General features: G+C 35.2%; 1 protein-coding gene across 2 annotated transcripts in view; it reads right to left on the bottom strand.

Moving 5' to 3' along the window:
- Positions 1–13,766, bottom strand: part of CEP85L (centrosomal protein 85L) — a 154,820-nt gene that overhangs the window by 73,899 nt on the left and 67,155 nt on the right. The window lies entirely within an intron of this gene.

The raw sequence follows: 13,766 nt of genomic DNA, 5'->3' as shown, positions 1-13,766 counted from the left end.
TACAAGCAAAGGAACACAACAAGATTGCCAGAAAATCACTAGAAACAGGCCTGAAACAGATTTTTCTTCACAGCCCTCAGAAGGAACTAACTTTGCTGATACCTTGATTTTGGACTTCAAACCTCCAGCACTGTGAGACAATAAATATCTGTTGTTTAAGCTACCTTGTTTGTGTCCTTTGTTATGGTAGCTCTAGGAAATTGGTGAATTTCCAATACAACTGGTAAATCAAATAGGAAAATAAATTCCTTGGCAAGCTAAGAGATGCTATATAAACACCACAAAGCAACTTTAGGAGAATCAAATGTGCAGCAATATTTTTTATCCTTTGTTTTCCAAAGATGCTATTGACAAGACCTACTTCTGAATAAACCACTAACAGGGTGACATCAACTAGTCCTAGATTAAACCTTTAAATTAAGATGACTGTCAAGTAATACTAGGACAGGATGTTTCAGGCAGCACAAAGACAGCACAAGGTGATCAGATTAAGAAGTGTAGAAACTAGATAACAGAGTACATAACTTTGTCAGATGGTCACATATTTGGAGTCTAAGTGACACATAGGGTTATAGAGACAGGTTAGTCAGAGATCTGGTCTTTGAATTTCACTCTTTCTCTTGCCCAACGTACAGCTCAGGCTGATACTGGGCCAGTATGCACCAGTACAGATATATTAATTGTAGCAGTACTGAAGTACTTTCACTGTGGTTGAACACTAGCTGCTGCCCAAACCCAATCCTCAGAACTTTCCATCATCCAACAAATAGTTACTTCCTAGCATAAAAAGGGGCCCTTGAGACACTACTTATGGCATCCTTCCTGATTGGTTGGTTTCTACTAGTCAGCCCCTCAAAATTCCCCCACCCCAACACTACCTACCAGCTTATATTTAGTTGGCAGAGCTAGGATTCAAATATAGGCAGCCCAACAAAAGAGCACCACACTGTCTCACTCTTTCTACTATGGCCCAGTTGACGAAGAGGTATTTCAAATTTCACAGCATCACAGGAACTGGAAAAAATGTTTGAAAGTAACTGCTCTTAAAAACCAAGAGAAGATTAAGCACTATAAACAATATTGTTGATATTAAGAGAAAGTCTATGCTTATTGCAACTCCATGTTACTTAATGACTATCAGTTTAATAGGTACTCATTTCATGAAATTTATTTTGTCAAACTGTAGCTCAAACAGGAATTCATTAAAACTGGTAAAAACAAAGCAAGACAAAAGACCATATCACTTATTCCAAAACTCAACATAACATGTGGAAATTATCAGAATGATATGGTGAACCATTTGTGCTATAATTTATAATACTAAATATTTAATTTATTTGTAGAATAAAAGTGAATATATATTTTATTTATATATTGAATTATATATTAATATCCTGGTAACAGGTTATAGATATTTTAAATATTGGTTTTTGTATATTGTTACCATGCCTAACAAAAAACTTCTAAGATAGCTTGAGGATCTATGGTATCCTCTTCCAAAACTTTATAAAAGGTTCCTCCACTGCTGATTACCACAAATCAGGAATGATCTATACCATAATATTTTAAGCTATGCTTTACCTTATACATCTTGTACCTATTTCAATAAGACAAGTGCCGAAACAATAGATGATGATCTTTTCAAGAAGACATTAACTATTCTATTCTTCCACCAGTCATCTGCTAAAATTTTTCCCATGGCTGACAACTTAAGGAAAAGCCATTTCTTGTTTTATAAAACTTCCTGGCATCAAGAAAGAGGGAGTAAAGAGAAGAAAAAAGTAGGTCTGTAAGACAAAAGCAAACAACAGTACTACTTGGTTTATAGCACCTGAGTCACTGACAGGATGGACTGCTGAAGTACTTGCCAGATACATCCAGTGAATATAGTAAAACAAAACATGAAACTTTATTCTTCTGATTGGTAGCTCCCTTAACCTAAACCCTTTAGAAAACAAAAACTGACCCATAAAACTGAGCAAACAGGAAGAAAGGAAAGGAAGCCTTTCTCTGTAATTAAGATGCAATAAACAATTACCAAATCAGCAGCATGGCAGTCTTCCTACGAAACTTCAATCCTGATTCATAGAAGTAGTTTAAAAAGGAGAATGAATCCTGACACACAACCTAATGCTGCAGGTGGAGTTACACGTAATTTTAAAAACCTGTTTATATCTGCCTATCACTGAAAGTGACAATTATGGAAACATGTTACCTTTTAAGGCTTTTGTATTGAGGCCATAGGGCATGCTATACTAAATGAAGTTATAGAACACAATTTGAATTACCTAGCAAGAGTTATTAAAATCATATTGTGACATCTCAAATAGCAAGGCAGCTACTGTACCTTTATGATTTTGCATACTATATAAACAATGCTACAGCATTGTTTCTGTATATCTAAAGATATACAGAAAAGAAATTGATGAAATTTTATTTTTATTATAATTTATAGCAAATTGGAAGTTTGTACCCTTTGACCAACATCTCCCCATTTCCCTAACCCCTACCCTCTGGTAACCACCATTCTAGTTTCTGTTTCTATGAGTTTGGCATTTTTAGATGCCACATATAAGTGACATCATACAGTATTTTTCTTTCTCTGACTTATTTCATTTGGTCAATTAACTTCCGAAGGGGCAAAGCTGATTAAATGGGGAATTGAATTTGTTATCTAATCAAAAGAAGTGAAAATGTATGTCTACAAAAACCTGAAGGCAAATGTTTAATCACCCAAAACTGGAACAAACCATTAACTGATAAATGGATAAACAAACTGTGCTACATCCACAAAATGCAATACTAACTCAACAAAAACAAAATATATACTAGCCATGGGCCTAGACTTTATTTTTCTCTCTACCTCAAAGTAGGACTGAGGGGAAATGAAGGCCTTGCCTGCTGGGGGAGAATATGTAAGTACTCAAAGATGCTCTGTAGATGATACAATGCACTATCTTGGCTATAATTTCCTATCTATTCATCACTATGGTGCTATCCTACATAGGCAAATAATTGAGAGATAAATGACCAGATGAAGTAAATACTGTACACCAAGAATGCAAAAACAGAGTTGGAAATGAAGGGTAGCACAATATGCTACCCCAAAATACGACTGTAGGAGTTCAGGACACGCCACCATAATTAATGACATATTAATTATTTTGAGCTGTAGGCACTTGAAAACGAGCAAACGCAGGGAGAGGCTTTTTCTGAACTCCACTCTCTGCCTAAAGACAGATCCTCCCAAAGGAACTCAACTGTCATAAATCCCCTCCCTGGGAGTTTCATCAATCAGGAAGGATTGGCTCTTATCACAGGAAAGGAGACAAGAAGCAGACATTGCACCCAGACAAACCTTCCCACAGGAGGTTATCAACTCTCCTATCTATTCTTCTAAGGGCCTATTCAACTCTCCTAAAAATCATCTATTCTCCCCTGAGAGGCCTGCATCCCTCCTCTGCTTTTCCTGAATTGAGTGGTATTTAATCATGAATTCTAAAGCCACCTCTCTGAGTTCCTCATTTTTCCCTGAGGATCTTCCATTTGTACACAAGGTACATAGGTTAATAAACTTCTATTTGTTTTTTTCTTGTAATCTATCTTTTATTACAGCAGTCTCAGCTAAGAACTAAGAATGGTAGAGGGGAAATTATTTGTCCTCCCCTATAACAATTACAAGCTGGTTCTTAAGAGTTGTCAATACTTAAGAAGAACAAAGAAGCCTTCTATTAAGATGGGACAATGCTGCTTCCAAATATGAAAAAGAAGAAAGTATTTCATATTCAAATAACTTCTCCCCTATAACCATTAGTAACACATTTTTATCCCAAGTAGTTAGAAAGCAATTAGGAATTTCTATTCAATAAAATCATAACTGGTCATGAGAGGAATACCATTTTGTGGCAGAATTTCAAGTCATCAGTCATGTTTCTACTTGACCATAACCAATATAAGTAATCAAGGAGAATATAATTTAAACATATGAATATATAATTTATATTTATAGCTTGTGAATAATAAAACTGTAACTAGATATGAACATGAAATCTAAAAGATAATTATAAAGGCATATAACTGTGAGCCAACTTCAAGCACGGAACAGAAAGGACATCATCAAAGTAATGAATATTTCAAAATCTGTACAGCAAAACAAGGACAACTTTTACAAGTAAACATTTTTTATACATATTTGGTAGTTACCAAACTCAGGGAGGGAAGGGAACTCCTCATTTAGATGTTTTACCTAAAAATGCACGATACATTGCTGCAATGGTGGTTTAGAGGAGAAAACAGTAGACTAGCCAAATAGTCTAGCCAGGAGACTACCATAACTCTTCTGCATCTAGAGCCCAACCACCCAGAGATATAATACATATATTGGCACCTCTTATTGTAAACAGCAAATTCCACTCTCATAACTGAATAGGGAAAACAAGCATCTACAACAATCCCAAATATATCTATTTAGATGAGACCCAGATGCTATGAAAAGTTGCCAAAATATGTCATGTAATGGTCAAACATGCTTCTAAAATAAGCTCACTGTTTGCATCTGAAAATAGTTCCAAATTCTTTGGCTTCAGCCTGGACAAATACTGTTAAATTTAGATAATCTAGTGCTGCCACACTTAACTAGAATACAGCCTCTGCAGTTCTTCAAGTTTGTTATCTCTCTTTCATTTGCTTTTGTTCCTTAGCTCATTCATCACTCACAACATGTCAAATAACACAGCAGATCTTCCTCTCTTTCCTGGAATAGTCTATCTGAAGAGATACTCTATGAGCGCTTTTTGGTAAAAGGATCAGGACACCTCACCCAGAAGTAAGTTCACAAATCTCAATAATGAAGATGAAAATAAATTACAAATTACACAGAGTTTAGAGTTTTTATTCAATGAGAAGGAAAAACACGGACTATATAATTACTGAAAGAACTGTCATTAAAATAAAATCTGTATCTTACAATATATTATTACTAAAAGAATGTGCATTTAATAAAAATAATCTGTATCTAAACTAAGTCCATGTAATTATTTATGGAATGTATTACTACATATTTCTCTAACAAAATAAAAACAAATCATATAAAAAATTCTATCCATAATCTCTTCATCAGAGTGACTAATTATAAACAGAAGTATGCATCTTAACTCTTGAAATTTAAATTAAAGAAGGAACTGAGTTTTTAATGATCTCATTAGTTCTTCAATTTGTCTTTATAACTAACTCTATAATGCTATTTTTGCCATCCTAATATGCTTTATTGAAATAACAATGCAAATATATCAAGTTACTTCAAGGGTAAAAGACCCTAAAAAAATGATAAAAAGAAACTGATGAGAGGAATATATACCTACATTTTATATCTTAAAAATACATGTACATGAAAATAAAGAGAACCCTAAGCATATTAGTGATTTCTACCATGCTAAACAACTAAGTTACTATTAATGTAACTATTTTCTTTTGGAGGAAGGGACATTTTTCCTCTCAAAAATCAATCTGGTTTATGTCTAATCTGTGTTAGCATGAGCATGTTTTCTAAAAATGCCAACAAAGGAATGATCTATGCATGAAACATGATCTCATTACAGTTATAATGCAAAAGTGAAGCGGGTAAATGATATATCCAAGATTGAGAAACAAATCATTTTCCCTAAGAAATCAATTAGAAGATTGGGGGTGGTGGAGTGTGTTTAAGTCTTCAAATTTAATCATAGATTTTACTTATAAACAAACAGAACGTAGCATTTTCCAAAGGTTTTGTATAATTACTTAAGGATAACAAATGTACCAGACTACAGAACCAGATTCTACTAAAACGGAGCTGTAGCATAAGCGCTAACATATTTCACTTATTTTTAAAAGCAGATTACCAAAATACGTTTTATCAAGTTTTTTATCATAGTGTATTATTGAGAGATAAAAGAAAAATATATAATAATACATGTGTTTGGGGACCAAAGCACTGCCTACATTATTTTTAAAATGTATGAAAGGATTTTTCTCAAAGTATACAAAAGGAATTATTAATGATGGTTATTTTGTGAGCAGAGAGGGAGGAGGCTTTTACTTTATATCAGTTGGGATTAACTGACTTTGCTTACCATACATGTACTACTTACTTCTTTTCGGACAGTGTAATTATGGGCCATTAAATACTTCATTCTTCAATATGTTAAAATCACTGTTTTTTAAAAAAATATTTCAAGAGTCAACAATGCGTAATCTTCTCAGGGTAAAATTGTTGAGAGGAGTTTAGAGGGGCAACTTGATTGCTGTTCAATTTAAACATCCCTTCACATATTTCACTAAAAAGTATAAGCACCAGAAATGTTAGAGATTTTTTTTTTGTAATGCCCAGAGTCTAGTTCATCCCTAGCCCATAGCACACAGTTAACAAAAAGACAATGACTAACACCAATCCCTGAAGTATATTTCTCAGCCTTCAAAGAAATCCAAACTTATTTTGAACAGCACAGACAGGTATTGTAATTAGAGTGACAGTACGTATGACAGTACTTACGGCAGTGGTTCCTTTCCCAGTTTAGTCTGCATCACGATAAGCTTGGCCTTATTCTTTTATAACTCCTGGTACTCAGCACAGAACCTGACAATATTTGCTAAATATTAAGCAATCTAAAAATTTACAATCTACAAAAGTCTACCATCCCTGAAATTACCATTACTTAAAAATCTCTACTATCATTTTTATAGCAATGATATACATAATAAAATGTATACACTCTAAAGATTAGAGCTCAAAGATCAATCCACAAACTTACATTTGAATAAAAATCATGCTTTCCAGCTCTTGAGGTTCAGCCTCATTTCTTTCAGACCCAGGAAATCTCTGAGTAATCTACATAACTAATTTAATTTTAGTTTGCATTTTAGAGATACCTTTGAAAGAAACTCTTCAGTGACCATACTGTGTTTCTATTTTGTAGGTGTAAAGTCACAAGAGCATTTTCTGATTCTCAAACATTCAATACACAGATTCATAATGATCCAAATACTCAATTTTTAGATATTTTATGTTTTTAAGTTAGATTTTAAAAATCAACATATTATGCTGGAGTCAACAATCAACTCTTCAGCTATCCATGGCCCTAACTAAGCAATAAACCTATAAAAATGAACACATTAACAGGGCAGCCTGATAAACTTTGCCAAAAGTATGCTCTTGATCTTAATGCTAAGGGCTGGTCCTGGAACCTACTCACCACCTTTGACCAACTCAAGGGCAAATGAAAACCCCAGATGATGATATGTTCACATCCTTTAGGTGAGCTATATAAGCTTTTAATTTGGAGATGGGTTAAGGAGGAAGTACAGATTACTGAGATATAGCAAAACAATGTACAACTCGCAGTACATTAAACTGCTGATAAAAAGTTATAATGTCTGCATATTAGAAAATTGGGCTTATTAATCTTTTCCACTGGGACATCGCTTGCTTTATAAGATAAACATGAATTTTACATATCAAAATCCATTTTACATAACCTTTTCAAGAATGCATCTATGCTGAAAATTCAAGGGTCAGTTGGTCAGTTGCATTTGTATTCTATACCTTCCTTTAACTTATCCTTTTACAAGCTCACTTGTAATGGCAAAGTAACATTCAAAATATCCATTAACCTTAACTTCCAAGGGAGTAGCAGTGTGAGGAGTAAAGAAAAAATAAATCAGTCCCTATTCATGAAATTTATGGTAAAGAAAAAATAAATACCTACAAAATGTATAAAGTCCCCCTCTAACTTCTGCTTTATCTGAGTTTCCTGAATTGCTAAGAGATATTCACTTATTACTTATGCAATTAAAAATTAAGAACAAACAAAACACCCTTCTCCCTACCTATTTTTGAATAATAAAGGCATTCCAAAGGAACAAGAAAGTAAGGAATAGATTCCAGATAGAAGAAATAACACACACAAATGGCAGAGTTGTCAAATATGGTGGGAATAGATGACAACACCAGATTAGGAAAAGCCTCTGTATGCAGTGCTGGAAATTTTGGGTTTTTAATCTTGAGGGACATGGTGATAATAAAGAAAAGTTCTCAGCGTGTGAGAACCAAATTTACCCTTGAGAAGGCAAGTTGGATATCAGGGTAAAGAACAGGAGAGGCTCAAGACAGAAGGTATATGTAAAAAAAGTTCAGAGGAGAGCTGATGAGGCTATGGGAACACAGATTTCTAACTGGCAATCTGCATTTGATTTCTTAGTGGACCAGAGTCTGGGAGAAGACAGAAAGAAGGATGAGTCTCAAATTTCCATTTTGGATGACAAAATAAATAATGATGCCACCATAAATATTGGGAATGCAAGGAGCTCAGCTGCTGGGATGCCAAGCACAAAGATAATGAATATAATGGACGGGGTGGGACTACACATCATTGAAGTGGATTAGAATCTTCCTAACAAAGGAACAGCATCATGGTCTACAGAGTTCTGAAGCAAGTATCTGGAGACCTGAGGGTTGTTTTTTGTTGTTAAATTGGTTGTGTGTGTGTGTGTGTGTGTGTGTGAGAGAGAGAGAGAGAGAGAGAGAGAGAGAGAGAGAGAGAGAGAGAGAGAGAGAGAGAGAGAGAGAGATTTTCCATTTCTTATTTTGGCTTCAGTTCTGCCAGCTTCTTTTGTATAAAATATGTAGTTCTCTTAGAAATCATATTGCTTCTTACTACATGTGCTAATTTGACTCTCGATCCTGAATTTTCTTGACCTCCTAGTGTTATCTTGCAATAGTGGTTAACTTCCAAATGTTAAATGTTTCACCTGTATATTACTTGTTTACCGATAGACAAGTTCCTTAAAAAGCCGCAGAACATGCTATAGCATTTCTTCCCATCACTTATCGAGTGTATTTTGTACATTTCCCCCAAATTGTGTAAACCTACATGACAAGCCCCTCCCTTAAACTAACTGGCTTCTCTTGATGTCAAACTTCCCCATTGCTAACTGGGATATTTAATAAGGAAAGAAAATAAAATGCCTGAGCCTTCAAGTATCTGACAAGTCAATTTTAAAAGTGAATCTACCTCCCCTAAATGATTTCAAGTTTTATAAGTTACTTTATTATTGGTCTTTTTTACCCATGACTTGATGAATAACTCCTATTCTCTCTTCTCTATTACCTTAGGCACTTCCCCATCCCCTAAGTCTCAGACTACTAGTCTCATCATTTTTGCTCTTAGATGTTTTTTTCAACGAATCCTTCTTTAGGTAGCTTTAAATTTTAAGGCAGTAGTTCTCAAACTTTTAATAGAACAGAACCCTTAAGAGTTAGGTAAAATCCTTGGGAGTCTAGGGGGTCTAACCTTAAAAAGCTCCCTATCTTTGAAGTATCACAAAAATTTATTCACAGCTTGCATTTTACTGTATTATATATTTAAGTATTAAAATGCTTTAATTCTGTCACCACTTAAATCATCTTTTTGTCAAAAGTTTCCAGAAAAACAAAAAGGTCTATCTTGAAGCTTCTTTTGCTTCTGACGTACCACTACAACTTGAAGTTTAAATACTCCGCGTAAAAGAATTTTATACATCATAATTTCCTTTACATAGAGTTAAGTAAAATTACAAGAACTTTTAAGGAATACATAATTTAAAATGCCACAAAACTATAAAAACAAATGTAAAGGAATTAACCCAGGAATCAGAATAATTATTTACTTGGGTGGGGAAGATAGGGGGAACATGGCAAGACCATGTGGTTAGATATAAGTTATTAACATCCCAGCTTATGTTCAGGTGGTAATCTTAGAGGTGCTTTTTATTTCCAGTATTAAAATAAAATAAAAACTAAATAATTACATAAATAAAAACAGGTCTTGCAATATTAAGAGTATATAAAGTAACATGAATTATTATGAATCCAATGAGCAAAGAAAACAAAAATTTTTTTAAAAAATTTAGAGGCTCAATTCAGGAAGCATGGGCTTATGGTTCCACCTTCCTTCAGTCTTTACAAATATATTTACATCATCTTTAAATGACAAGAAAGTTTATTTTCTCAGTTACTGTACTCTTATCCCCAATCTCTTCCAATTATTCTCCTCCTCCCCCATGATGAGCTTTAAAAGTGAGAAGTTTTTAACTGTCTCTAACACTTACTTCTGCAGAATCACTCACTCACTACCACCTTGCAATCTTTCCTAGTTCCCCCTTTATTCACTCACTCATCCAATCATCCATTCAGCCAATATTTAAGAATTGCTATAAGCCAGGTTCTATACTATAAGGAATAAAGAGGGTATAAATATGAGTTATTGGATAGTTCTCAAGTAGCTTGGAATCTAGTCTAGGCAGATACACTAATAAACACAATAAAATGAGAAATAGGGGTAACATGCAAAAGTATATATCATAAGAAAGAGAGGGCTGCACAGAAGACATAAATTGAAACTAGCACTTTAATGGGAATAAAGGTTAGTAAGGAGGACATTCCTACAAAAAGTGAGGAGGCTTAAAATAGAACAACAGCCTGTTCAAAAAGCCACAGGCAGCTGTACAGGGCCACAGCACAGGATACAAGGGAATGTGATACGAGACAAAGCTAGAAAAGCAGGGCCTAAAAAAGCAAACTAGGAGGTCTGGAATTTAGCCTGTTTGAGAACTCAGTCTTCTTTCCAAAAAGGGCTGCCCCATACTACGACAGAAACAACCCCCAGCACAGGACTTCTTAATTTTTTGTGCCATGGACATTTTTTGGCAGACAGCTAAAGCCTACTGACCTGTTCTCAATGTTTTTATATCATAAAATACATAGGATGCCAAGTAATTTTTATAGACACTCCACTCTTAAGGTAGTGAAGCGTAATGGTGGGCTGTGCATAGTAACTTTCTTCTGGAGAGTACAGTAAGGAGGGAGAGGGAAAAGAGTAACTTTACCATGCAGAAACTTGACGAATACTTCACTTCAGCCAGGTGATCAAGGTTAACGACATCGGTAAGTCATGCTGATAGTATGTACACTTGATATGTGATGAAAATGGCACTTTACCTCTCTGATCTTCTTCTCAAAAACACATTAACCAGGGCCTCCCTGGTGGCACAGTGGTTGAGAGTCCGCCTGCCGATGCAGGGGATACGGGTTCGTGCCCCGGTCTGGGAGGATCCCATATGCCGCGGAGCGGCTGGGCCCGTGAGCCATGGCCGCTGGGCCTGCGCGTCCGGAGCCTGTGCTCCGCAACGGGAGAGGCCACAACAGTGAGAGGCCCGCATACCGAAAAAAAAAAACAAAACACATTAACCAGCCCTAACCATGAGAGAAACATCAGACGAATCCCAACTGTGGACATCCTGTAAGAAACGGTCACAACCAAGTGGACCAAAGGAGGCACGACTACTAAATGTAATCTGGTGTCCTGGAAAGAATCCTGGAAAAGAAAAGGAACACCAGGGGAAACAGAAAATCTGAATAAAGTATGGGCTTTAGTATCAACACTGGTATAACCGCTGTGAGAAATGTACCATACTCATGTAGGATATATTAACAACCGGGGACACTGGGTATGGGGTATACAGGAGCTCTCTATATTTGCAATAAGTCTGTAAATTTAGAACTGTTCTAAAATAAAACTTTAGGGACTTCCCTGGAGGTCCAGTGGTTAAGATTTCATCTTCCAATGCAGTGGGTGCGGGTTTGATCTCTGGTTGGGGAGCTAAGATCCCACATGCCTCACAGCCAAAAAACCAAAACGTAAAGCAGAAGCAGTACCGTAACAAATTCAATAAGGACTTTAAAAATGGTCCATATCAAAAAATAAAATAAAACTTAAAAAAAATTAAGTGAGATACATAGGATTACAAAGGAAATAAATTACACTGAAATAAATATTTTAAAAAGAAACAAATTTGTGTTGTAATATTTCTGCTTTTCTTTTATTTTCCATTTCTGTTATGCTTCTTTATTAATGCACTAAATAACAATATATTTACAGGCAGGTCTAATTTTGTAATTTCAAGTGGTATGAATGTAAGCAGTATTTCAAGCTATCTGCAACAACTATACTATATGAAATTATCTAAGATTGCTAACGGTGACAGTCAAACATACTGCTAATACTTCTGCAGTTTGTGGCCTACAGTCAAAACTGAAGAAATGCTAAATCTCATTTAGAGTTTAGTAAAAATAAAGATGTCTAACATTTTTCCTATCCAAGTTCAAAGGGCACTGAACTCTACCCATGGACTGCAGATTAAGAATCATCTTCAAAAGGAAAATAAGTGCTAACACTAAATGGACACTGTGTTGCAAGATCTCTAATAGTCATTATACATACTTCTTCTCATTAAATCCTCACAACAAACCCAGTCCACAGATAAGGCAGCTTAGACAAGTTTGTATGAGGTCATGCGACCAAAAATGGATTCATACTATAGTCTGACTCTAAATGAAGATTCTGACAAAGCGCCTCTAAAAACACTTTCCAGCCCCTCATTGTGGAATTTCTGAGGAACAATCTACTGACTATACTGTAGCTCACCAATGCTCCTAGTAAGCAACTTTCTGTTTAGGCAATCAGCCTAAAACGAAGGTGTAACGCTTCCTAGAGCTCCAGCCGGAGTAATAATAACGATCATCACCCTCAGCAGCAGCAGCAGCAGCTAACCAAAATGAAAAAGGTAAACACAGAAGCTCCCCGCCCTTGTACCAATCTGAAAAGTAAATTTTTATCTCCATTTTCCAACTCTAACACACAGTTTGTTAGTAGCCTTCTAAGGGTGTGTGTGCCCACCTATATATGCTTTTAAGCAAATCTGCCAACATGTGAAATATCCAGGCCATATTTTATTTGGTCTATGGCGGTTTCTCATACAACCAAGTATTACTAATTCTATTTTCTTCGAACTAGAGGTGCAACTACAATGATCTATCCCCTAAGCTTCACTTTCAAATGAGTGTGTAGGTGAACTTAAAGCAGACTTTCTAAAAACAGTTTGAGTTTTCAGTAGTTCAGCTATCTCCATTTAAAATTCCTTAGTTGACGTATACTACTCTCTGAAATCCATGTCCAGATTATGACTTTCCCCCCACACAACATGCCAACCTATCAGAGAATTATAACTAAACAGATCTGGATTTGAACCCTCAGCCTGTCCCTTAGCAGCTATGTCATCTTTGACAAATTACTGTAAACCACTTTAGGGTTATATTTCAAGGCCCTAGGTTTTGTATTTCAGTAATCATTGGCAATTGGTAATAATAAGAGATCCTCATTATGTAATGATTGAAAGAAAAAATGCTTGAAGAGCACTGAGCAAACTGTCAAACATTCATGCAATTTATTTAATTTGGGGTTTTACTTTTAAGTTGTAAAATGTTCCCTTAGCAATGTTTACAGAGGGGCTTTGCTGAATGTTATTTCTCTGATAGTTTTAGTTGATTCTTTAAATAACAAGAGATTTGTTCTAGCAAAGGATTTATCTTTCTTTGGAAGAAGCCAAAATCATCTCCATTTAAGGACACATAAGCAGCTGCTGCAGAAGATTTTAGTTACCCATAAGAAAGTGAAGCAGACTGAGTTCACTCTGCTATAAGTATTTTAAAAATTAAAAATAACAAGTAGTTTCTCCAGAATTACAGTCGAGATTTAAGAATTAGAATCTGGAGGTGTGGTGATTTAAGTAAATCTAATATATAAACAAAAAAATTAGAAAAAACAGGAAAATGATGCCTGGCTTGTCAAAGGAATCCTTTTCTGTTCTCGGAAGTTCAAAACATCATTCCATTTACTAAAATTTCATTTACACAG

This window comes from Mesoplodon mirus (assembly GCF_964341445.2).
Source record: "Mesoplodon mirus genome assembly, chromosome: 10".
NCBI classification, from domain to species: domain Eukaryota; kingdom Metazoa; phylum Chordata; class Mammalia; order Artiodactyla; family Ziphiidae; genus Mesoplodon; species Mesoplodon mirus.
Note: the sequence above shows the minus strand (reverse complement) of the source record. Positions and strands in the feature narration are given on the sequence as shown.